The 26938-nt window shown below is 42.4% G+C and overlaps 1 protein-coding gene across 24 annotated transcripts in view; it reads right to left on the bottom strand.

The window, feature by feature from the left end:
• Epb41l2 (erythrocyte membrane protein band 4.1 like 2) overlaps window positions 1–23662 on the bottom strand; it is a 180524-nt gene extending 156862 nt beyond the window's left edge. For 22 of the 24 annotated variants that reach the window (XM_085689615.2, XM_085689611.2, XM_085689605.2 and 19 more), the window contains exon 1: window positions 23526–23662. The gene's annotated coding sequence lies outside the window, so the exon portion shown is untranslated. Of the gene's footprint in view, window positions 1–6961; window positions 7083–23525 lie in introns of those variants that run through there. The other 2 variants (XM_087911344.1, XM_087911345.1) reach the window with 2 other exon arrangements.
• Window positions 23663–26938: the final 3276 nt, after the last annotated feature.

Consider the following 26938-nt stretch of genomic DNA (forward strand, 5'->3'; position numbering starts at 1 on the left):
AAAAAAAAAAGAAATAAGCCACATATTAAAATACTCAACGGCCAGCCAGGTGGTGGCGCATGTTTTTAATCCCCCAGCACTTAAGAGGCAAAGGCAGGAAGAGCTCTGGTTCAAAGCTCGCCTGATCGACATAGTAATTTCCAGGAGAGAAACCGTGACTCAAAAAAACAAAAACATTCAAGGGCCACAGCAATCAAATTAATATAAATGTTACTCAGAGGCCATTTTGAATAACAAAAAAGGACTTAAAACAACTTGACAAATACAGACCCTGAATAGCTGATGACATTAAAGAAAGCTCTTTAGATGTGGGGGTTGTTATTTGTTTTAAGCTTGAGTGGTTTAGAGTTTTTTTACTGCTATTGCTGTTTTGGTTTTTTGTTTGTTTGTTTTTCTTGCTTTCTGAGCTAGGCTCTCATCTCACTATGTAGCTCTGCTAGCCTGGAACACACTGGCCTGACACCCACAGAGATCAGCCTGCCTCTGCCTCCCAAGTATTGGAATTAAAACTGAGCTTTTTAGATGTAATTATGGAATTGTGGCTTTAATTTTTTTAGGTATTTATCCATCACAGATTTAAAAAAAAAAAAAACAAAAGTCAGACAATGGTGGTACACACCTTTAATCCCAGTACTCGGGATGTAGAGGCAAGTAGATCTCTGTGAGTTTAAGGCTAGCCTGGTCTATGAAGAGAGTTACAGGACAGTCAGGGTTACACAACAGAGAAACCCTGTCTCAAAAAACGAAAAATGAGAGAGAGTGGAGGAAGGGAGGAAGGGAGGGAGGAAGGGACGGAGGGAGGGAGGGAGGGAAGGAGAGAGAGAGGGAGAGAGAGAGCTCGCACATGCAATCATGTCTGATAATTACTTTGCGATAATTCAGCACAGGGGCTGGAGAAGTAACTCAGCAGTTAAAAGCCCTTGCTGCTCTTTCAGAGGATTTGAGTTTGGTTCCCAGAACCCCTATCGGTAGCTCACAACTGCCTGTAACTCTGGAAGACACCTCCGGCATCTGAGAACATCCATATATATATATATATATATATATATATATATATATATATATATATATATATATATATACACATAGCATGTACACACATAAACACACAAGTAAATAAAAATAAATATTGCCTTTTTTCATTTTTTGTTTTGAGGGGGCGTGTGTATACATGTGTTAAAATAATCTAGTACAGAATTAGGGTAAGGCATGTGGATTAGATGCTACACAAAAGAAACTAGATTAGTCATGTTAATAATCAGATGAAAAATGGTGAGATTCATTCCTTCATGCTTTTTTATACTTCTATTATTAAAAAAGAGTACTTGTTTTAAAAGCAAATTCAGTAGAAAACATAGTTACATCATCTTCATCTATCACATAAATCCCTTCAACTGCTACCTAAAAACGAGACAATCAAAATACATAACAGAACTAGCAAAAAATGCCAGCATTGATAAAAGAAGAAAAAGGGTATGTCCTGTGCCACAAGCCTGACACAGATGGAACAAGGAAAGATTCCAATGGACGGCAGTACAGCCCCAACCAACTCAGAAATGAACTAAGCAGCAGTAGACATGCGGGGGATGGAGGCACAGATGTCCATCACTTTACTGTCTTCTCTATTTCTGTATCTGCAACGTTCCAGTTAAAGAAACAGGGCTGAGGAGTGATGAAGGGAGAGAAAGAAATGAAGGAGGGGGAGGAACGGAGAGAGGAAGATAGGGAGGGAAGGAGGCTACCAACGCCCTTCAGAGGCTCACTGCAGAGCAAATTTACTTGATTTCTTTACACATTTTGGCTGCTCTCTAACTTGTCCTCTTACCACTTTAACCTTTTTACTTCCCATTGCCAAGAAAGAAGAGGGAAAAAATTATGGGCACGTCCTCAGTGGGTGGGAAATTTAAGCAACAAAACTGAACCATCCCTGTCACTATGTGAGAGGAGCCAAGACCGCTGTAACTGCAAAGCATCTCACTGTAACTGCAAGCCAGGTCTGTGGGCCACAGGACTATTAATGTAGCTGTGCTTTCTCCCTTTGCTTTCGGAAAGCAAATCTAGACTAGAAACTCTTATGTAATTTGTGTTTGGATGTGGTGTTTCAGGAGATTACCTTCTCAGATCTGTAAGTGGTTCCATCTGTTTTTATGGAAAGTTTGGGTTAGGCTGACTTCAGAAAATGAAGGAATCTCAGAATCCTTACAACTGGTTCTGGTACACTCCCTGGGTGGTATATTAAGTAGTAACAAAACCAGAGGCTGGAGAGAAGGATCACAATTGAAAAGACCTGGCTGTTCTTTCAGATGACCCAGATTTTAGTCACAGCACCCACACTGCATTTCACAACTGTCTTAACTCTAGTCCCAGGGGTTTCAGGCCATCTTCTGGTCTCCACTGACTGACTACACGTAAGATAAGAACAAAGGTTAAAAAAAGAAGAAGAAAAAGAAAAAAGCCTGGGGCTGGAAAAAGAGCTCAACAGGCAAAAGACTGCACTTCTGGCGGACCTGGGTTCCATCCCTGGTACCCATTTGGCAGCTCACCACCTGCTGTGTCTACAGTTCCAGAGGATCTGACGCCCTCTTCTGGCCTCCACAGGCACCAACATGTATGTGGTACAGAAACATAGATGCAATCAAAACATTCATACTCATTAATAATTAATAATAATAAACCTCAAAAATTTTAAAGAAAATATAAGACAAAGTATCAGTGAGAAAACGGGAACTGGAAACTATTTTTTAAAAGCTTCTGCCTATTTCTACAACCTAAAAGCGACAGAGGAACCTAGAGAGGTGAGAAGGGTACAACATGAATTGGAGGATGGTACAAATAACTGAAAGAAAACACAAACCACAAGGTAAAGAAAATTGAAGAGAACTATCACAGTAATTTGGATTCCAATTCAAACAAACACTATGCAAATAGCCAGGCATGGTGGCACACTTGTAATCCCAGCTTTAGGAAGGCTCCGTGTCACAAGGTAACAGGTCACACTTAAAGGAGCTGGCAATATTTTCTAAATAGTTAAGGCTACTAACTCTATAATGTGATTGAGATGTTTTCTCTTCCAATAGCTACTCCTAGCCCTGCCACACAGTGCCAAGTCTCAGCTGCTATGCACAACATCTACATGCCTTCAAAATCAGTGAGACCTGGAGGCTCCTACACGACAAAGTTCAGCTGCCAGCATGAGATACAGTCTTGGTTCCTTCTGTGCCACAGTTTCTGTATGGTTAACTGTAAGGAAATACTCCCAGGTTTATGATCCTCAATGATGTTGGTCTTTTGTTTCATTCTTGTTTTTCAAGACAAGGTTTCTTTGTGTAGTCCTAGCTGTCCTGGAACTCGCTCTGTAGACCAAGCTAGCCTCAAACAAAAGATCCACCTGCCTCTTCCTCCTGAATGCTGGGGTTAAAGGCATGTGCCACAAACTGGATTGATGTTGGTCTCTCCTTAACCACTGCTATTTTCTCAGCTCCACCAACCAGCATCAATTGTCCCAGGAAAGCCAAACTTCCAATTCAGTAGTGCTGGTCTCTTGTTAATCACAGCTGATTCTTCAGCACCAGCCGACCAGAATCACAGATCCTTAATTCAAAATAATCACATAAATGGCCCCGGTAGAGCCTTTGCTTCTTTCTGAAACTTTGTAAACCAGACTTCCATTGTCTGCACTGCTCTCAACATTCTCTTCCAGTCTCGCATAGAATAGACGGCCCACTGAGCTCTGAGGACTCTGCTCTGAGCTTTTGTAGCCCAAAATTCAAATGCCACAACAACCCTCCCAAAAACATATGGTCAGTTCTATGACAGTACCCCACTCATGGTACCAATTTCCACCTTAATTAGGATTTCTGTTGCTGTGATAGATAAAAACACCATGACCCAAATCAACAGTGAAAAAGGTTTATTTCCTATTACAACATATATGTAATTTATCACCCAAGGAAGAAAGGGCGGGAACTCCTCAATTCAGGAACATGGAGGCAAGAACTTATGAAGGTCATAGAAGAGCACTGATTGCTGGCCTGTTCCCCAACATTTGCTTCATCTGCTTTCTTATACATTTCCAGACCCACCTGCCCAGGCTGGGCTCCTACATCAATCATTAAGAAAATGTTCCATAGGTTTGTGCACAGGCTAATCTGGTTGGGGGCATTTTCTCAACAGGTGTCCTGTCTTCCCAAATGGCTGTAACCTATATCACACTGACATAAAAATTAGCCAACACAGACAGGAAAGCACCTTCATTTGTCTTTCCTGAGGACTAGTGGACACATGATACATACATATCGACCAAATGAGAACTAGGAAAACTCCATTGGCAATGTTAAGGAGATAATTTTTCTCTATGAATAATACCAAAGACAACGAGACATGGGCTGTATTTCCTTTTTTTTTTTTTAATGTCAGCATGTAAAGTGTCTAACATTTGGTAGTTGAGAAAGCACTTTTGTGCTTACCAGCCTATGGACCAAAAAGCCTACATACTGATGTGGAACGCTGTCAACTTGACAGGATCTAGAATCAACTAGAAGATGAATATGTGTGCAAAGGAAATTCTACGTTAAGTTAACAGAGAAGAGAAGGCTCATCCCAGATGTGGGCAGCACCAAAACTATGGACTGAGAAACTAGACTGCATAAAGAGAGAGCAAGCTAAGCAGAAGCATTCATCACTCTTCGCTCCCTGAGGCTGCTATGCCATTAGCCCTGCTCCTGCTGCCTTATCAGACTGTAGCCTTCAACTGTGAGCCAAAATGCACCTTTCCTTTCTTAAATAATTTTAAGAATTTTAAAGGACTTCAGCAGTTCAGAGTTCAATTCCCAATACCCACATGGTGGCTCACAACCATCTATTTCAGCCTTCTGACTCCACAGAAGTCAGGTATGCATGCAGTGCACAGGTATACATGCAGGCAAAACACTTATACACCTAAACAAGTAAAAACAAATTTCTTAAGAATTTTGAAAGGAAGAGAGAGAATCTTATCAAAAAAAAAAACCAAAAAACAAAAAAAAAAGGAGAGTAGAGTCAGTAAGGTGGCCCTGGTAAAAGTCCTTTCCATAGGAACCTGACAATACACACTCAAGCCTCGGAACCCAGGTGGAAGCAGAGGACTCCTGAGAGTTGTCCTTAGGTCTTCAAAGGCATGCTGTACACATGGGTGCCTATTCTCTCTCTCTATTACACACAATAATAATAATGGTAATAATAAATTTTAAACCAGGAGAGAAATGAGGGAGGGGAAGAATAAGGTAAAGACTGCAAACCTTTGTGGAAGTCATTCCAGGCTAGTTTTCACTTTCTACTGAAGTATTTTCAAGGAATTTATAATTGGAGACACTCAACAACTCATTTCTAATCAAGTATGTCATGTTTTTCTACTTTGAAACATGGCAATGTACACAACTTATGAGGTTTCCCTACAGACTTCTACAAAATCTATATGCCCAAAGGAGATTAAATCATTATTTCAAATTGACATATGTGGGTCAGCAGGGAGATGGTTCAGCAGGTAAAGGCACCTGCTGCCAAGTCTAACAAACTGAGTTCAATCCTGGAGTCCTGGTGGTGGAAGGAAGGAATTAACCTTCACATACATGCTGTAGCACACACACAGATACAGAAAACAAAACCACTATTCACAACAACCAAGAAACAGTAAGGTTACTACAGGTACTGACAATATGCTGCACTATTTTCAAAAGTTTACACAACAGAATTTAAATGTTTCACCATAAAGAAATATTTGAGATAGATATGTTGAACACAACTCAAATATTACACAATATACTCAAATAATTACATAATATACACATGTATCAAAATAACACATGAAACTCACAAATATACACAATTCTTATAGAGCTTTCTGAGATTGGTGCCGTTGAGGCAGAATCTCATGTCTAGAATTCATGATCCTCCTGCCACCTCCTGAGTAGTGGAATAGAAGATGTGCACCACCACAATTGGTTTATGCAGTGTTGAGGACTGAACCCAGAACAACATACACTAGGCAAACACTACCAACAGCCCAATTTTTATGTTGTTATGTTTCCATTTAAAAATAAACTTTAGGGATGGAGAGATGGCTCAGAGGTTAAGAGCACTGGCTGCTCTTCCAGAGGTCTTGAGTTCAATTCCCAGCAACCACATGGTGGCTCACAATCGTCTATAGTGAAATCTGGTGCCCTCCTTCTAGCATAAAGGTATACATGCAGATAGAGTACTCATATACATAAAATGAATACATCTAAAAATTAAATAAATAAACTTTAATGCTGGGCATGGTGATACATACTTTTAATATCAGCACTGAAGGAAGACACAAGAGGATCTGTCAGTTCAAACCCAGCATGCCCAACATGGCAAGTTACAGGTACATGGTAAGAGTTTATCTCAAAAGAATAATAAATTTTAAAATAAAAACTTCAGTGGGAGGCAGGCAGTGATGGTGCACGCCTTTAATCCCAGGGGATCAGAGGAAGGCAGATTTCTGGGAGTTGAGTACAGCCTGGTCTACAGAGTTAGTTCCAGTGTAGCCAGGGCTACCTACTGAAAACCCTGACTTGAAAAACCAAAAAAAAGAAGAAGAAGAAGAAGAAGAAGAAAAACCTTTATATCGAAAAAGAGAAGGTCAATATTAAGATTCCAGTTATCACCACCAAAATGCTTTCCACTAAACTATTTTTCCAAAGTTGCTATGATACCATGAAAACTTTATCAAATATTTTACCAAATATCTTTCACCCATTTTTTTATACAGAAGGACGTTTTTTAATCACTTTTATTACAAAGATAAATTAACCAGTCACATGAATAAGGACTATTCTCAGCACATTGGAGCCACTGATGAGAAACCAGTGTACTGGGGCTACAGTCACCGCCTACCTTCTTTATCGTCACCGCCTACCTTCTTTATCAACAATGTAGGAGACAGCATATACCTACCTACCTGTTCTGTGAAAATTCCAAAGACTCAGGACAAACTCCTGCACAAGTCTGCGGCACTGGCAAACCACAGCCAATGTTCCAGTATTACACTTGCCGCTCCAGCGCACCCAACTGAAGATAAGTTCTCACCATCTACCAGTACCTTTGGCTACTGCCTTTACCAGGGTCTTTGTGTCTTTGTGACTTGTCAGCATTCCAGATGGACTCCACATTCCATTTCAGAGGCTGGGGTGGAGACCAACCAGGGTAGTGGGGTAAGGGACAAAGGCGTATATCAAGTTTCTCTTGAATATAGAATTTTGATTTAAAACTATTTGTAAATAAGTCAAGATTTTACACACACACACACACACACACACACACACACACACACATGCGACATAAAGGTAGAAGGGATAATATGTAAGAAATAGGAAGGTCCAGGCTAGGTAAGGAAGGTAGTGGAAAGTCAAAGTACATGATATATCGAATGAAGATCATGGCCATGGTGCTTGAATAAAAATGTCTACAGAACCTATGACATTGCATGGTGAATGCAGTTAATTGTTTTCTACAGTGGAAACTGAAGAGGAGTGAGCATAAAAACAAAGTGTGATGATATATTTGTATGAAAGGCCATAATGAAATCCATTACCTTGTATGTAAACTTTAAAAAATGTATTTTAAATGTAGAAGTTGGGTGCATGTAATCCCAGCATTTATGGGGCCAAGGCAGGAGAATTAATTATGTATGATTGCAAGACCAGCCTAAACCACACACTGAGATCCTCCCTGTGTCTCAGAAAAAAAGAGAAACAAAAGTAGACACTACCGGTCACCAACAACTCTCCGCATGCTTCCGTAATTTTCCCAGTCTAATTCAAACCAGTCACAGAATAGGTGAAGAATCTCAACTGCTCTCAAGCTGCTGCTAAAAACTCTCCTCCAGGATCAAATGATTCCCTACTGCAATAAAGCAGTGTTGGCTGAGGGTGGGAGGAGCGCAAATACAAACAACTTTGAAGGAGCTTCCAGTCTTCAGGATAATACAGGACAGTATTTAGAACAGAAGGACCTAGAGCTAAACAGTTAGGTTCAAAGCCCTGTTCTGTCTTTAATCAACAGAATGACCCCAAGAATTCTTAATTCTGTTAAGTTTCTGGTAGAGGTATCTTGCCCTTTTGGTCTGAAGATCTGGAGAGGTAAAAGGTCTCTCTAGTAGTTGGCTGCTTTGCTTTTCTGATCTTCAGGTTGAACCCCAGTATCTGGCTCTGGGTTTTTATTATTCATGCTACAAACAATTTCTACCAAACTGTTTTACCATAGAACTCAATCAATAGTACACACAAGTCAAACTGCCATGCCAGGCCCCCAGGAAGGCTCAGCAAGGCCATCTGTTATCAGTGCTCATGATTCAATGCCTTTACTAAAAGATTATGATTACATGGAACTTACAGTGCACACTAATATAAAGTGACTTTCAACACAAAAAGCTCACTTAATAGTTAAGGAAAGCAATGCAGTTCAGAGACCGTCAGCTGTGGCTCTGCCGCCAAGGACTGCCTGGCTGCTAAGCCCAGAACATGGGCCGTGTTTTATGTCGTGTACTGCTCCCCAAACTGCTAGTCAAACAGAAACATAACAACTTTGCCAATAGAAAGAAAAGTATCTCATTTCTTTTAGTTCTCACACAAACCACAGACCATCAAAGGAGAAAGGAAGAAAAGGGGGGGAAAATCTAAAATAAACTCAAATTGAAGCCAAGCGGAGTACACATATACATCAACACAAACTTAAGAATGCACTAATGGTGGGGGGCATGGCCCTTCGATCAGGAAGCAATATATGTGAGAATAAAAAAAAAATTTTAAAAAAAAGATTATACTAATAGCCAGGTATAACAGTGCACTTTGATACCAGCACTTGAGAGACAAGAAAGATCTCTGTGCAAAGGAAGAGAAACAAGACAATCTCTGTGAATTTGAGACCAGCCTGGTCTACACAGTAAGCTTCAGGACAGTCAGAGGTACATAGAAACCCTGTCTCAAAGAGAAAAATACACTACAATTAGATCTCTTCTGCTTTGTCTTCGAGATCATTGAGAATTTCTCTGACACAGTTCACTTCTGTCCTGTAGTCTGTTCTGTAGTTTTAGTACTGACTAAAGCATACACAATGCTATATTTGGACAAACCTGCTTTCAGTGATAAGGACAATACTCAAATATTTATTTCAAACACATGACAACTAAATATGTTATAAATGAACTACTTAGTAATGGAAAAAGAATCCGTTATGAACATGAACCTTGGATACCATGTAGTACATAACAGGGCTTCCACACATTATTTACATAAAAACCTGTATGATGTTTAGGATTTGCTTCAAAATATTATGGGTAGGCAGTGGTGAGAGTCAGGGAGTAGAGAGGAAATACACATGAATACTTCCAGGAGAGCACTGCTAACTGCTGAGGGCTCTCTATCACAGTTCTCTCTACTTGTAAACATACCGTTAACTTTCGAAATAAAATGCAAAAAGGAAGAAGAGAAGGACGTGTCGGCACATGTCTAAAATCTCAGCCCTGGAGAAGTGGAAACAGGAGAACCAGGGGTTCAAAGCCAGCCTCAGCTAGAGGCCAGAGACTGTCATGAGACTGTCTCAGGCAAAAAGGGATCACTTTTCCATAACTCATAATGTTATGACAGGTACTACCTCAAATTAAAGAAGGCCAGCAGAAATGAAAAAAAAAAACATGGCTTCAAAAAATTACATACAGACATACAAAGAAAAAAGTTCTTAAAAAGAAAGCCATCTTCCACTGTTGTCCTGTGTGTTGCGCAGAACAGGTAACGCGCAGGTCACAGATCCATAGGATGGTCTAGAACCCATCCTAAGTCTTTTAACTCAAGCTCATAGCACCAAGGATGAAAGTGAACTGGCACCGTCAGACAGAAGTCACATCTGCACTGCACGCGCACCAAGTCGACAGCCCTCTGCAGGGCTGCAGAGGTTAAAGACACCCTCCATAGACCTCATCTGCTTCCTGCTTCAAGGTGGGGGCACTTAGGGAGAAACCAGTTTTCACATTCCCATATGTACCTAATTTAAGACAGACATGCTTGGCATTAGGAAAATAAAGACACAAGCTTTACTGATCTTGAGTTTAAGGGCCATGATCCAAAACCAGTTCTGGCTACAAGAGCATTCGGAAATCCTGATTTCTTCTTTAGACAGCTCAAATCATTACCTGACACTCTTAACTTTTCTTACACATAATTTTTATCTACTTTATGGAGGGGAGAAAGTTTTTCTTTTCTTCATTAAGAGAAGTGAATTACAAGGAAACTTTTCCAGGAAGCCATTAACTTAGCTGCTTTTCTTTCTACTGCAAAAGCGATTAAGTAGATTAGAAGCCCAGAAAAAAGCACAAGAGTATCATAATAAATACAGGCTCCCAAAGCCTCGGCAGACTATGAACACTGTCTAGATACAACCAGGGCCACGTTTGCTTTTCAAACACTTCTGAAAGCATTTGGCATCATTTTCTAATAACCCCCACAGCACTAGACTTCCTTGTTTTTTCAGTAGTATTTCAAAACCTTGACACATTTATTGAGCTATTTTTGGAAGACCTCAGTCTGTCTACCTTCAGGGCTCATGATGCAAATATATAAAAGCTACAGGACATCCCTTTAGCTAGAAAACTTGGCAGGCTTCCTGGGTCTCCAAGAAAATTCCAATTAGCTACTTTATGAGGAGCAAGAGTACAAGAGAGAAGAAGAGACAACTGTAAGCACAAGAGACTGGCCATGCCTGTCGCTCCATTTCTGAACCACTGAGTGACTTCCACTTAACCTCTTCCTGGCTTCTTGCTTTCCTTACCTGTCAGATCTCCTGAACAGAACTTAAAAAAAAAAAAAATCCTTACAGTCAAATGACAAAATGTTCTAAGAATTTCTGTTGGGGGAAAAAAACTAACTTTAAAATTAATAGACACTAAAGAGAGAAGAATAAAAGAAGCCGGGTACTCCTATAAGAAGACTGAGCCAGAAATTTGGGCTGCATAGGGAGACGCTGTGGGAAGGAGAGAAGGGAAACACTTAGAAAAGTCTGTCACAGTCAGCACCTAACTGCACTGTTACCAAGAAAAAAAAAGGACTGTATGAAAGCATGACCAAAAACATCTTTCTTGGAACCTACCCAATGTGATTTTTGATGGGTTCTGTTTTGACCTGAAGTAGAATCTCAAGCAGCCAAAGCTAACCTCACACATACTATGAAAGAGAAGATGAATAGAACTCTACCTTCATTTTCTCATTCCTAAGTGACGGAATTGTAGACATGCCCACCACGCCCCATCTTTTTTTTCCTTTTGCACAACAAAACCAAGGGTTTCACTAGGCAAATGCTCTACCATTGGGCTATATCCCCAGCCCTGTAATGCATTTCTAACTTCAGTAATTTGTGCACCTTTTACAATTTTCCCAAATCCTGTATTAAATATTTAATGTTTGTCTTTAAGTAGCTTTAAAATGTGCATCCACTTCCTCGTTAGGCTTAATAGCAATGAAGTAAGCTGCAAGGGTTTTATGGTCTGAGTTGGGGAGGACGACTGACCAGGTCTCTTCCTCTGTGTGAGATAGCCTTTGTCCACCAGCTGGAACTCTTTCTACCCATGTACTAAATTCCCCAGGTTTCCAGAGGACCGAGCTGGTCGTTTCAAGTATAAAGATATCTTTGCATCGGTCAAAGTCTGTGGAGAACTTAGTGAACAATCGTAGGAGTGTTGCAGGGGTGCGTCCTCTCACCACTACTCTTTAATATATTCCTGGAATTGATAATCGCAACAGCCCTGAAGGATGAGGAGATAGGTGTCACCAAAGTCTGTTCGGTCTTTCCCCAGCTGCCCTTCTGGCCTTGCCCTATAGTCAGACTGATGAATATCTTAGATATCATCATAGATCCTTCATCCAGAAACTGATGGAAACAGAGGCAGAGACCTGTGGCAGAGCACTGGGCTGAGCTCCCAAAGTCCAGGTGAAGAGTGGGAGGAGTGAGAATTTGAGCAAAGAGGTCAAGACCATGATGGGTACACCCACTGGAACAGTATACCTGAGCTACTGGGAGCTCACCAACACCAGCTAGACAGGGAAGGAACCAGCATAGAACCAAACTACGCCCTCAGAGTGTGGGTGACAGTTGTATGACTGGGGCAAACTGCGGGACCACTGGCAGTGGCACCAGGATTTATCCCTACTGTTTGTACTGGCTTTTTGGGATTCCATTCTCTTTGGATAGGTACCTTGCTCAGCCTAGATGTAGTAGGGGTGGCCTTGGACCTTACCCAAAACCAAGTGTTTAACTCTCAGAGGAGTGGATGGGGCTGGGGTTGGGGGGGGAGAGGTGGAGAGAATGGGAGGAGGGAAGGAAATGGGAACTGGGATTGCTGTGTAAAATGAAAAAAGACAGTTTTCTTTTTTAAAAAAGAAAACTAATGTTAAAAACAAGAGGGAAAGCAAGGGTTGGGCAGTACCTGTCTTTAATCTCAGGACCATGAGGCCGGAGAACTGAGAGTCAAGGCCAGCCTGGGCAAAACAAACGGGGTGGGGGAGGCCAGAAGAAAAGATAAGCAAACAGAATAGTAGGAAACGGAAAGCAGATGTGCAAAACGTCTGACTTAGAAATTGTAACCTGAATTACTGCTTTGGGGGACCCCAAAAGTAACTAACAACTGAAGTTCCGAGCACCTTAGGCCTGCAGGTTCCAGGTACCTCTGAGGGCCTGAGGTTTAACAGAGTTAATACAGACTTCGAAGGGCTGCAAACTATGCCTTCAAGCACTGTGGGAAAGCAATCTCCAGCCTGGAAACCTATACAAGCCAAATGTAAAAGCCGTCAACTGAAAATGGAAAAGTACTTTATGACATACCAGCGTCTTAAACCGACCTCCCTCCCACTTACCCCTTCTTGAACAATTGCTACATAAGTTCCTGTGAAATCAGAGTTAAATCAATAAACAGATATGAAGCACAGAAGACACAGAACCCAGGAAGAAAGATGATTAGAAATTTCCCAAAATACAGAGGTTCCAGAAATAAAAAGTCCAGAATGATAGAGAGCCCAGAAAGGATGGGGAAGAAAAGAGACATCAGTAAAGAGCTTGCTGTGCAAGAATGAGGATCTAAATTCAGTCCCCAGCACACACAAAATCCAGATCTGCTGACACATACTTATAATCCCAGCACTCAGAGAAAGGTGGGTCCCTGGAGCTCCCTGGCCAGGCCGGTTTAATATGCACGCTGACAGTAAAGACAGTGACCCCATCCACACATGCATATGTATGTACACCTGCACACACACATACAAATCTAAAATGGAAGTCAAAAATTATTTTTGAGCTTAACTTCAGGTATTTTTTTAACTTTTTTTAAATTTTGTTTATTATGCATAATGTTATGCCTACATGGCAGAAGAGGGTACCAGTTCTCATTATAGATGGTTGTAAGCCACCATCTAGCTGCTGTGAATTGAACTCAGAACCTCTGGAAGAGAAATCAATGCTCTTAACCTCTGAGCCAGCCCCAACTTCAGGAATTTTATAGCTTTCAGCATAGCTGATATCAAGAAAATCAAACAAACGAGGCAAAAACAAAATAATCTTCAGAATAAAATACAAAAGACTATTTAGAGAAAGTATTTTTAAAGTATAATCAAAGCACTTTACATGGTTCATCTTTCTAAGCTGAAGAATGGAAAGAGTGTGGATCTGTATGAAAACAGATTAACACAAGCTAACTCTAATTAAAATGTAAAGCAAATAGGTCTACTATTTATATGTACAAGAAACTGGAGCGGCGAGACAGCAGCAAGACTGCCGCACCGGCAATGAAGCATCAATTGAAACAACTACTCATGCACAAAACTACCTCCATATGAGCCGAGGACGCCAGACAGTGGCTATTAAATGCCTGTGAAACCAAATTCTTGACTTCCAGCATGTCCTGTTCCCTTAAAAAATACACAAGCCTTTAACAAATAATAAAATGAAAAGTATTCCATCATTTTTTTTAAAAAGTCAAAAAACAAGAAAATTGTGTTACTTAGAGACCAAACACACCAGAAAACAAAATCAGAAGTATTGAAAGTCGTGGCCTCTAGGGAGCTGAAAGCTGTCAGGAAGACTTAGCACTGGTCTGCCTGCTGTTTCATTGTATTCCTAAAGCATTCCTGACTTCCTAACTCATGTGAAAGTACTCCAGGGAATGCCATGTCCACTGTAAATTAAATAGCAAAAAGTGTAAAACCACATGAAAGGAAAAGCTAGTTGGGAAGGGGAGAAAGTCACACTTTATTTTCATGTTTTAAACTCTGGCACATTTTGCTAACGCTGGAAAACAGATGAGGAGCATCACATGAAAGGCAAGATGAAGGTCATTCCCCACTTGAGTATGGAGATGTAGCTCTGTGCTGTGCTTGGCAAGCATGCAGCCCTGGGTTCAATCACAATAAAAGTAAAAACCACACAACCCAAAGTAGTGCTCAGTCATGCTACACTCGATACTCAGTGCTTCAAGATCACACCTTAGGGAAGAAATGAGGGGCACAAAACCCGCCACAAAAACAAGCCTATCTCCTCCAAAAAACAGATGCTGAAGATGCCAAAAGGCTCCATGATCAAGTCCAGTTCTTAAGAACAGCATCAAATAACTTACTGGCCCTGTCGTACAAAACTAACATTCGGCCAACATGCACACTGAGTGAATTGAATAACTCATTCAATCCTCAAGCCTGACCTTCTTGTGAAATGAACTGCATACCAGCTATTCCAAAGGATTAAGGATATGAACCTGTATAAATATAGTCCAAAACAGCCTTCTTATTTTCTGGTTTAGTTTTTCTTTAACTTCCTTCTCTCTTTCTTTTCTAACATGCCACTGATTGTGGATGCTTCTGCCCTTGGTTACTTATAATGGAACCAAGAAAAGAAAAAAGAAGACAGCCCATAAGACCAAACAAACCTGTCTATGCTATGACGGCCCCAGAAGATATTGCCCAGGAAAGTGGCTTAGGGGGTAAAAGTGCCTGCAACCAAGTCTGAGGAACTAAATTCAACCCCTGAAACCCACAAAGAATTCATTCCCATAAACAGTCCTCTAAACAGGTGTGCCACAGTTCATGCAAGCCTACCTACACAGGCATAATCCCACATACAAAATAAATAAATGGAAAAACAAATCTTTAAGCAACATGTGTCAAACAAAAGAGTACGCTTAGGAAATAATTTTATAGAAATTGGAAAAAGGAAAATTAGATCATTTTTCTAGATCTAATTACAAAGCAAAAGAGAATCCAGGGCATGGGAATAGGTTACTACACTACAGCGAAAACAGCACAATTCAAGCTATGGTTAACGCTCAGAACAACAAATTAGGCTTCAACAAATAAGCGAGAGGAAAATTAAAAATAAAGAGGCAACTAAACCTTAAGGGCCAGATAGACATACCAATGAACTGTATGTACAAATCTTAATTGGCTCTTGATCTAAAGAAAACTTTTCAACTATTGACACCTGGGAGAATAGAGAGACGGCTTAATGATTAAGAGCATTTGCTACTCTTGGAGAGGACCGAGGTTCCATTCCCAGCACCCATGGTACCTCACAACTGTCTACAACTCTGGTTCCAGGGAATCCAACATCCTCTTCTGGCCTCCACAAGAACCAGGCAGACATTCATTGAGGCGGACATCCATACACGTTAAAATAATAAGAAGAAGAAGAAGATAAAACTCTAAAAAATGACACTGATTAAACTGACACTTGACTAGTTGAGCACAGTAGGTATATACCTATAATCTCAACACTCAGGAAACTGAGGCAGGAAGATTACAAGTTAAAGACAACTTGGGCTACATAAAAGAGTTTGAGACCAGACTGAACTACAAAAGGAGTTTGAACTCCATGTGAGCTACACAGTGAGACCCTGTCTCAATGCCTCCCACTTAAAACTTTGGCACGCTGACTAAGAAATCAAAGCAGCTGGGGCTGGAGAGATGGCGCAGCAGCTAAGAAAACGCACTGCTCTTGCAGAGCGCCTCAGTTTGGACCACACGTGCCTAAATTAGGCAGCTTAAAACATGGAACTGCAGTTCCAGGGGACTCTTATAACCTCTTCTGATCTCCAAAGACAAGCACAAGCCCTGTGAATACACTAACATTCAGGCGCATACACACACCAACCATGAACATAAATAAAAACGAACAACTCTGTGACTTTGAGAAATGTTTAGCATATTGATGGTGTCCAATTAAGGTTACAGACGGTGCTTATCATCTAAAACTGAAAACAAAAGGAAAAAATACAATTGTGACATCTGGTAATGATTAAAATGACCAAACAACCAAGATTAGCTCACTGTGCCCAGAGATGCAAGAGGTGGTCAGACTTGTTTGGTAACCATTTTTACATGGTATACACACTTCTCTACCTTCTGGGAGTCCTCAAACCCCATTCTTTCTCAGCATTTAAAAGGTCTATCAACACTGCTTGCCAATAAACGCTTCCATTTTCCTTTCCTTTCTTCAAAATCCCTAGGACTTCAAAAAACACTGCTTTACAGTTTGAGTCTATCCTGATAGGATGATGCATAATGAAACAGAAAGGATGAAATGAACATCATGCTGAAAAAAATAATACAGAAATCGGGCCCAGCTGTGGGTCACAGGAGTCTAAAACTAGGCTTTAGACAATGAAGCAGATTGCTTAACAGTAGATGAGGAAGTCTAGAGTCAAAGCAGAGGGAGAACACATCAATCATGACCCTGATGGTGACCCAAAAGTTATGGTCACAAAGGGAAAGGCAAGAATGACGCTGGCCCAAGGAGGAAAGCCCTACTGCAAGCAACAGCCACTTTACTGACGCAGGTGGTTTCCACCTTTCAACTGCTATTCAATAAATGGAGAACGAATTTAGTGGTCAGTTCACCATGCGCATATGAACACAATGGCCTGGAGTACTGGTTCACAACCTGTGGGTCCTGCGCCACACACCCTGCATATTAGATATTTACACCACAATTAACAGCAGTAGTATATTTACTGTTGTGAAGTTGCAAGGAAATAATTTTATGGCTGGGGTCACCACACATGATGAACTGTATCAAAGGGTGAGGGCATTAGAAAAGTTGAGAACCACTGGCTTAGAAGTAAAATAAAAAAGAAATGGAGGGACCTGAGACAAGAAAGAATTAGAGTAAAATATAATGCAACCCTGTCTGGCTGACAATCCTCCCAACAGAGTATGGATCCAGGGTTGCCACCACCCTCCAAGTTTCCTACCCAAAATAAAAGTATTTATGTTAGATTGAAATTAAACGCTATACTGAGGAAATATATATATATGTCTGCAGGTATATTTCACACAAAAAAACAATGTATTGGATTTATAAAGGTTACATTTTACTGGGTTGTTTGCCTGAGTTTAAACAATCAGTAAAACAGCCCCTTACTATGAGCCTTGTTACAAGTGAACTCCAAGTACAGGGAAAAGATGTCGTAACACAGCATATGCAAACATTTTATACTCAGGATCCGTTACCTACGGCAACACTACAAAAAGAGTACATTCTCTCTGAATTGTTGAAATCAGATCCCAAGAGTTTTACTACATACTTACCACTTCGTGCATTACTTTAAAAGATGGACAAGATTAAGTCAATAATTTCGTAAAAGTTCAAAAATTCTAAAGATACCATACTAAAAATAGTTTTAAAAAGGCATTTCAGCCATAGGAAACTCTAGCCTCATATCAGACTGCATTTCCACACAGATAACTGGTTCCTGACTACTGCAAAAAAATGTGCTTACCACACAGTCACAAGCTGTCGTCTTTTCATAACCCAACAATTCTCACAGACGCCAGGCACTGTGCGAAGCATTTTATAGACACTGGCTCATCTAATCTCATATCACTCTATGAGATAAGTAAGACTTTTACACACACGCGTGCACACTCACACACACACACAATCACCATTAAAGAAATGCCTCTGTGAAATTCTTTGCTCAAAGTCCCTGGCAGAGTGGCAGACTAGCCAACACCAAACAAATAGCACAAACGTGTTAATGACCCTCTCTAATCAACAACTCGACCATGGGAAATTTCTAAGGAAATAAAGGCAGGCATTGAGCTCACAGGTAAGAATGTAAGCAGCTAAGATTGTCTATCAGAATTCAGTTTCACCTTGACAACAGCACAAAAGGGATCACCTAAAGAATTCAATGGAAAGGAAGTAAGCACAATCAAGCAGGGGAGGAAAAAAATAAGTGACCGAAGTACAATAGCATAACAGAAAGGGAACAGGATGTCTCGGAAGACTTTGATTTCCTAATCTGACATTTAAGAACTAGGTCTGGGGACACTGCTCTGCTGCTACAGTGCAGCCCTGGGTTCAATCCCCAGCACAAAGTAACAGGGTGCTCAAGGTCCTCAGGGTGCTCAAGGTCAGAAGCCTTATCTCATACAGTAACGGTTACTTAGAAAATAAGGACTGAAGTAGATCAGCAATTTGAAACTTTTTCTGATTCACCCCACCAAATAATCTCATATCCATATTTTATCTTTTTCCGTGTGCCCCTCACCTCTCACGGTAACCTCTTTCATGTACTCATTCACCCAACATGGCATACACAAACATAATCTAACTTCTTGACTTGTTACAGTCTGAAGAATACTCCAAACAACACATTCTCACTAACCTTCTGTGTCCTCAGGGCAAGAGTATGAATTAAGAAATGTCAAAGTTTCCTTCTGACCAAGTTTAGAGTGTGTGTGTGTGTGTGTGTGTGTGTGTGTGTGTGTGTGTTTTCTTAAGAAGTAGCCTCTTTGGAAAAAAGGGGGGAAAAAACAAAGAACAATGGCAAAATATAAATCACATTTGAATGTCTTCAAACTAATGAAATGTATACTGGTCAAACACTAGTGACTCTACAAAAATGAACAAACTCAGCACTGTCATTAAGTCTGACAGGTTCAGCTCCAAAGTGCATCCAGAGAGCTGGAAACCTGAATTTAGGGTTTGAAAAAGACGGCTATATGCCATTTTTTTCTCTATTCTGCCTCCTCTTACATGTCATGTCTTAAGTCATCTAAAGGATGCTAAATGAAAAACATGCTAAAATAAAAAAATAAGTTATCTGAGTGAAACATACTTAACAGTACTGAGAATATGAAATTAACTCAATTCCATCTTGAGGGGGAAACATACAGAAGAATTTGAATGTACTGATAGGAAAATTCAAAAAAAAAAAAAAAGACTCTCATTTTTTTTTTCCCAGAAAAACTCTTGTTAAAATAAATGCTATTCCTCAAACCAGGAAAACAGATGATTTACTATTCTAGACATGGAAAACACCCATCAAAAAAAACTTAAACAGATCCAAAACCAATCAAAATAACAAGGGGAAACTATATCCAGAGATTTTTTTTAAAGCAAGTTCTCTTTGTTATTTACATGTTGTTTCTTCCTAAGCTATGACCAATTTCTATAAAGTCAACCCAAGCTTTCAAGGAATGCCAGCACTTAAGGAGTTCAAAGCTAACCTTAGCCATCTAGTAGGCTCAATATCATCCTGAGCTGGATGAGACTCTAGGTTTTTATTGTTGTATGTTTTAATTATCTTTTTTGTTCTGTTTGGTAGAGACAGGGCCTTTCTACATAGCCTTGGCTGTCCTGGAATTCACAACGAACACCAAGCTGGCCTTGAACTTGGAGAAATCTGCCTGCCTCTGCCTTCTGAGTGCAGACCCTGTGTTTTGTTTTGTTTTTTAAATACTCTCAGGGCTGGTGAGATGGCTCAGCAGTTAAGAGCACTTGCTGCTCTTGTGGAGGATCGAGGCTTGATTTCCAGCTCCTGCGAAGCTTAACAACCACCTGCAGCTCCAGTGCCAATAGAACCAGCACCCTCTTTGGGCCTGTGTGAGCATTAGGCACTCACACGGTACACAGACATACACACAGGTAAAATAATCACACACACGAAATAAAATAAACCTTTAAAATATATGTAAAAAGGTCCAGTGAATTAATTTTTCAACTAGTGAGTATAATATAAAGGTTCCCCCATCTAACAAATACATGTAAAATGTGCGTGTGTGTGTTATGTATATTCCCTTTTACCTCATACAAAATACACAAAAACACACACTTTACAGAAAAACCTACCCCAAATGGTCAATTGTTTCTAGATATATTGGAGATAGTATTTTTGTAATGACTTCTAAGCAACTGCACTATTAATAGGTACTGTGGTGGCCATATCCCTATGATACAAAGAAGTCATTCCATCTTAGATTTTAGTTTGGGGCACTTCCCAGACAGACAAATGATAGAAATCTTATGAATATCAAGTTACTGGTTCATGCCAAAACATGGCCTTCCCAAAGGATGCTCTGTCTACAATCTGTGAAGGAATCACACACAAATCCCCTATTTACTTGGGTCTTCTAAAGAAGCCAGAAAGGTCTGTGTAGAGGGAGAAGAGACGGGGCTAAGACTAGATTTGCTGACTGCTAAAAGTTCAGCCCTGAGGTTTAGTCCAAGATTCTATAAAAGAGCAGTAAATTAGGGTTTGGCTAGTCCTTGCTGACTATGGAAGCCAGAATAAACATTTACTCGAGGTATTTAAATCTGCTGAGAGTACCCAGTGGTTAGGTACAACAACTCCAATCTGGAAAAAACAGCAAGCGAGTCCACTGGAACTGTTTCTAAACAAAGGTGGGGCGGAGGAGATAGGCACATTTCCTTTGTTTTCTCTAACAAACAATACAAACTTCAGAAAGGCAACACGCCAGTTGCTGGTATTGATCTCTAAAAACTTCTGCTGCCTTACTTAAAAAAATAACTAGCAATTTATATTTTAAAAATGTCGACCCACAGCTACCTCAGTTCAAATAATAAAAAAGTCCAGGCTTTACTGTGGAAACAGAAGCAAAAATCAAGCCTCTAACTACATAAAATATGAACCCCACATTCCTAAACAAAATGGTAAAGATACAACCTTTGTAGGTCACTAGCCACAGCAACTTGAGGTGGTGATTCAGAGCAGACTAAATGTAAGCATAACTATACAGAATTACTAGTTACAGAGAAAATTTACCAATAAATATTCTGGTTGAAGACTGCTTTGTCATCTTCGTAAGTATTTTTAGTTGAAAGCATGGGTTTGGGTAGCCCACGTGGACGTGGTTCTGATTTTTAAATATCTATTTCTTACATTCTGGTCACTGGATAGGTTTCTAAACTCAAATCTTCGGAACTGGTAATTTGGAAAGGGTAAACCACGAGAACATTACATTAAAAAGAAGAAGACACCACGCTCACCAACTCAGGTCAGCAAAGTTAAGCTGGAAGGCTAATGTTCTCACAAACCTAAAGATGGGTCTCCCTGGTCCAGATGCTCATGTAACAGGAAACATTCATGAACAAAATGTCTGAAGCCATTTCTCAAGGTATAGCAAGACTTCTGAGTTCCTTACTTTTCCATCTGTACTTAATGGGTGGGTGGCGGACATCCATTCAGATTCTTCCCCTAAAAGCTCCAAATGGGCTTCTTTCTAATTGGACCTAAAAATTCAGACTTTAAACATCCATCATCAATTATTCTGAACTATCCCATAGCAGTTTACATTTCTTACAGAAATACCAAACATGTCGCTGAAAAATCCATTAAGATGAGTAATGTTAAATAATGGTACCGCTCTTGATTCTTTTAAACAATCCCCATCTAAGAGCGTTGAGGGGTGTTAGCTCAGTCCAGCCATACTTTTTTTTTCCTGCACACAGTGTCCTACTTCTAGTAGGAACTGTTCTGACTATGTCTTTCTTGGGGTGGGGGTACTTTCAAAGGAGAGAAAGTGTCCTCTCCTATCAATGAGCAGCCTCTTGTCCTCAGCAGTCAGTCTGCAAAGGAGAGACCACTACGTACTTCAAAGGGAATTCTGCCTGCGAAGTGAGGAAAGCAGAACAGGAGTAAATTAGCAAAAATCCACACCACTACTCTAAGCCATTACCACTCCTCCAGTTCTCCAAGGGCCTCCAAAGCACATAGACGTTTGCCAGTGGCTCTCAAACTGAATTGTGAAAATGACCACCCTATCCCTGACAGGTGACGCGGCCTCTCTCTTTAGATTAGTCAAACTAGCGGCCTGCTGAGAGGCTTTCTGGCCCTTACCAAGACAGGATTTTTTCAATGTGGCCCCCATCAGTGGCTGCCAAGAGCAAATCAGAGATTTCTCGTAGCGGGAGTCTGCAAACAAACTGAATGGTACTATACATTACTCTTCCCGCTAGGAAAGCCTGTACAAATATTGAGAATTCTCAACCCCATCTCCCACAGCCAAGAAACGGATCAAGTTTCCCTCAAACCCACGGGGATGTCTGACAGGGCAGGCTAAAAAAAACTGTCAATTCAGTACTATAAAGAATACAAAGATAGCACACCCCCACGAAAGAATCACAAAAACAGGAAGGGCTGAAGAAAGATGGAGAAAACTGGGACAGTAGTTTTGTTGTTGTTGTTTTGGGTTAATCTCAATAACAAGAGCATACAGCCCTGCTCACCAGACATTTCACAAGCTACAAAGTTCAAGTAACAGAGAAAACCTTGATTCCGAAAGGAGAAAATATATACACAACTCCCCTAGGTCCCACTTTCCCTACCCCCCATCCAGGGACCTTAAAAAAACAGGGAATGATGTTAAGGTGACAGAGATTTACTGAAATGAAGGGATTTAGTGACGGGCTTCCTCAGTTTGTACCGAAGGCTCCGCACAGAGACCACTCCCCAAAATAACACACTGTGGGCGGGAGCTCTTCTAACTTCACCAAAGCCAAAAACAAAAAATAAAAACCAAAATACTTGGCCCCGCCAGAGGTTGGCATCTGGGGACACTTAAAGACTAACGTTCCCCGCAGACGTCTGGGATCGAGGATGGGGGGGGGGGGGTCCCCAGACGCCGACCTCAACGCCACCGGGCTCCGCTATTTCCTCCACCTCGCCCTTCCCCTGCAGCGCACCTAAATTGCTCCCATCCCTCAGCTGCCAGTGCAGGAGAAAAGGAAGCCATCAGTGGTTGGAGGGCCTGGTGTCGGGAGCTGGAAGGCTCGCCGCCGAAAACGTGCGAGCTAGCCCGCAACTCCGAGCCCGCGCAGGCAGGGGCGGAGGCGGAGGGTCGCCCGTGTGGGCCCGAGCTGCCGCGCGCGTGGGGCCGGCGCAGCGCCCTCCCAGACTCCCGCAGCGCCCACGCTCCCCACGGGCCCATGTCCGGCGACCCCGAGCCATGCTGCCGAGCCCCGCGCCCAGGATGGAGCCGCGCCTCGGTTGAGGCTCGGCGGGCCCCCGGTGCGTCCGGGGTGGAGACGGAGAGGGGGGACGGTGCCGTGGTCCCGGCAGGGAGGGAGAAGGGCCCACGGCCGCCCCCTCCCCCGCCTGGGACAGTCGTCCCGGGCTTCCTGCCGGGGTCGGCTTCCCGCCTGCAGCCCGAGGGGACGCCGCCCGCCACCCCGGAGTCCGCTCGCCTCCTTACCCGGACACCGCCCCTCTCGAGCTTGCTCGCCCCCGAGGACACGTCCCGCTTCAGCCCCAGCCGCCGGCCCTCCGCGCCTGCCGCCTCCACCCTCCGCCGGGTTTCAAATTGAAATTCCCTGACTGGGGCCGTCAGAGAACTCAACGCGCAAGCCCCGCCCCCTTCTGGCGGAAGCCCCGCCCCACATCCCCCGCCCGGCACGCCCCGGGCGCGGAAACCCCCGCGGGCAGGCCACGCCCACGGCGTCGGCTGGCGTGGGAGGGGGGCCCTTCCCGAGGGATTCGCGCGGCTCCCAGGCCCAGTGCCCCGCCGCAGGGGCCCGGTTCAGCCTCAGAGCGACCCTGGAGATAATGATTGCCAGGGCGTGTGTGAGAGGCGTTCTTTCTGCGAATCCTGGCCTTAAATGCCCTCTCAACTTCTAAAAGTTCTTTCTTCAAAGTGCTTTCACTGACTAAACCTTCGCCGGGTGCCTATTTCGTGGGAGACAGTTGAGCAGGTCCAGGAAACCGAATAAGGAAAAGCTGGGTCCCCCTCGGTCTCCAGTGAAAGAAGCGCTTTCACAGGAAAGGCTTGAAAAGAAACCATTTATTCTTCCTGTGGGAGAGGCAGGAGAGAGTGGGCAAACCCCGTGGAGGAGAGGAGATTTAAGCCTTGAGAGTCAGGATATCTCCAGGCAGAGGCTTGGGAACCTAGGTTGCAAAGCAAACGGGGAAGAGACAATGTCTTAAAAAACAGAAAAATCTAATGGAAAGTTTTACACACACACACACGTGGATAGAATCTCCCCCAGGTCTTTTGTACAATCAGACCTCTATCGCTTTTTCTACTTATTTCATCTTTACTGAGTTGCACGGCCAGCTGTCAGTATCAACTCATTGCCTCCAGCATCGGCACCCCCCACACACACCCGTGTTCCTCTAGTCATTTGCTTCCTCCTTTAGTGATTCACCTTCGCCAAAGTCACTTTTTCTTTCCTAACCCTCGTAAAATTAACAATATCAAATTGGCCCTAGGCAGTAGAGCCTTGCCTGCAATGATACTTTCCAGGTAACCGCAGGCATTCGTGTATTCTATCAGTCGCTCCTCACCGTCACTATGAAAAAGTGAGGGAGGGTATTATCTTTGCGACATCGACAAGAGTAGGGGAACTAAAGTCACTTACTAGCATCATTCTCGTAAGTAGTAAAATTATTGCAATAACGGTTAGTATTAGTGCAATAAAAATAACAACTGGTTCTCGTGCGCCAGGAACCTGGGTCGCTTTCCTTGATAGCAGTCCCAGACACTGAGTACACAGACTAAGTGTGATAAGGTGTGTATCACAAACTGGAATCCTGATTACATTCATTTCCAGTGAAGAAGAGCTGTGAATTCACGTTCACCGTCTGTAGCTGCGAGGAAATACCTGAGATAGATAACTTAGAAGGGTTATTTTTGCTTACGGGGTTTCTGTCCACGGTCCCTCAGCCCTCGGCTCTGGTTGGGTATGGAGCATCACAGTAGGGAGCACGTGGAACAAAGCTGCTTACCTCCCTTGTGGAATCTGAGAAGTCAAAATTGAGAGACAGAGGTCTTGATATACCCTCCACTGAGGTACCCCAAGGGACCTAATTTCCGCCAGCTAGGCCACACACGCAAAAGTTCCCCCACGGCACCTTCAACTGGGAACCAGGCCTTTCCACATGCAAGCCTCAGGGGAACCTTTAAGGCCCCAGCCGCAGATTTCAAGCGTTTATGCACCTTGAGGCTGCTAAAACAAACTTCAGGACACATTATTTTCACAGACCTTGAAACTAAAATTTTGCAATTTTGATTCCATGTTAAGAATAAGTGGGATAAGCTGTTTTCATTTTTGTTTGGTGTGGCCGATCCTCACTGTGTTGACAAAGCTGGCCTAGAGTTCCTGGGTTTGAGTGAGCTTCCTACCACAGGTAGCTAAGTCTGCAGGTTCACACCACACCCCTGAACTTAAACACAGAGGTTTGGGGCTCCATAGGTCATGATGCCCACAGCTGTGGAAGCGGCTCCATGGTGAGGAGTGCTGCTTTGCTATCAGGAGAACCTGAATTCGGATTCTAGCATCCAGGTAACAAGGCAGGTATAGGATGGCAGGTGCTTACAATGCTCGCACTGAGGGGCCCGACACGGAGGGGGCAGACACTGTGGGGGCCGACACGGAGGGGGCCGACCCTGAGGGGGCAGACACCGAGGGGACAGACATTGAGGGCTCAGACACCGAGAGGGCCACCGAGGCTAGCAGACTACCAGCCTATACCAAAGCACGAAAGGACCAAGTCCAGAGAGAACCCCGCCTCAGAGGAACAAGACTGAAAGGCTAGAAGAGGACAATTGACACTCTTCTCAGGGTGTCGATTGCAGATGAATGATTTTTCAAAGACCATTGCAAAATAGTAAAATGAACATACATATAAATAATATGACATTGTTATTATAAAAAGAGACTACTACGATTGTCTCTGCTGTGATGTGTAAATCATTTCTATATGCTCCCCCCCCTGGGGGGGGGGAGAGGTTGAGACAAGGTATCAAGATCTTAGCTAGCTGTTCTGGGTAGTTTTATGTCGTTTTAGAAGAGGGAGCTGGACTGAGAAAAAGCCCCCTTCAGATTAGCCTGCTGGTAAGTGTATGGTGCATTTTTTTTTTTCTGTTGGTGACTGTTATAGGGAAGCTCAGCTCACTGTGAGCAGTGCCAGCCCTGGGCAGGTGGTCCTGGGTGCTATAAGAAGAAAGACTGAGCCGGTCAAACCAGAAAGTCACACTCTTCCGTGGCTTCTGCTTCAGTGACTGCCCCCAGGTTCTTGCCCTGACTTCCTTCAGTGATAGACTGTGACGGGAACGTATAAATGGAATACGTTATTTCTGGAGCTACCTTTGGTCTTGCTGTGTTCCTAATCGCAGCAATAGAATGCCGAGACTGTAACCCGTGCTGGCCTTGAGTTTACTATGAAGCAAAGGCTTCTTTCATTTTTCCACAAGATAGAAGTGTAGGCGTGTGCCACTGTACCCAGCACTATGTCGCTTTTAAAGACTATTAATAAGATAATTATATCTATAAGTGGGTTGTTTTATGTGGGAGCCAGCAAGATTTAGCTTGAAGAACTGATTTAAGGTCATTTAAAACTTATTACTAAGTATGTAGCCATGTGTATGTGACAGAGAGAGAGTGTGTGTACCAGGATGGACTATTTGGTAGAAAATGATCTGTCTTCCCCCGTGGCATTATTTCTATCCTTTCTTTACTTTGGGAGACTTTCATATGTGTTAGGAATATTTCCTAACACGAGCTCCCTGCCGACGCAAAATTTCCAATCAAGCCAAGTCAAAAGAAGCCAAATTAAGAAATATCCAGGTTTAATGAGAGTTCTGCGCTCTTGGGTGGCCCCGAGGGAGAA

Source organism: Myodes glareolus, chromosome 1 (genome assembly GCF_982192425.1).
Source record: "Myodes glareolus chromosome 1, mMyoGla1.1, whole genome shotgun sequence".
Classification (NCBI taxonomy): domain Eukaryota; kingdom Metazoa; phylum Chordata; class Mammalia; order Rodentia; family Cricetidae; genus Myodes; species Myodes glareolus.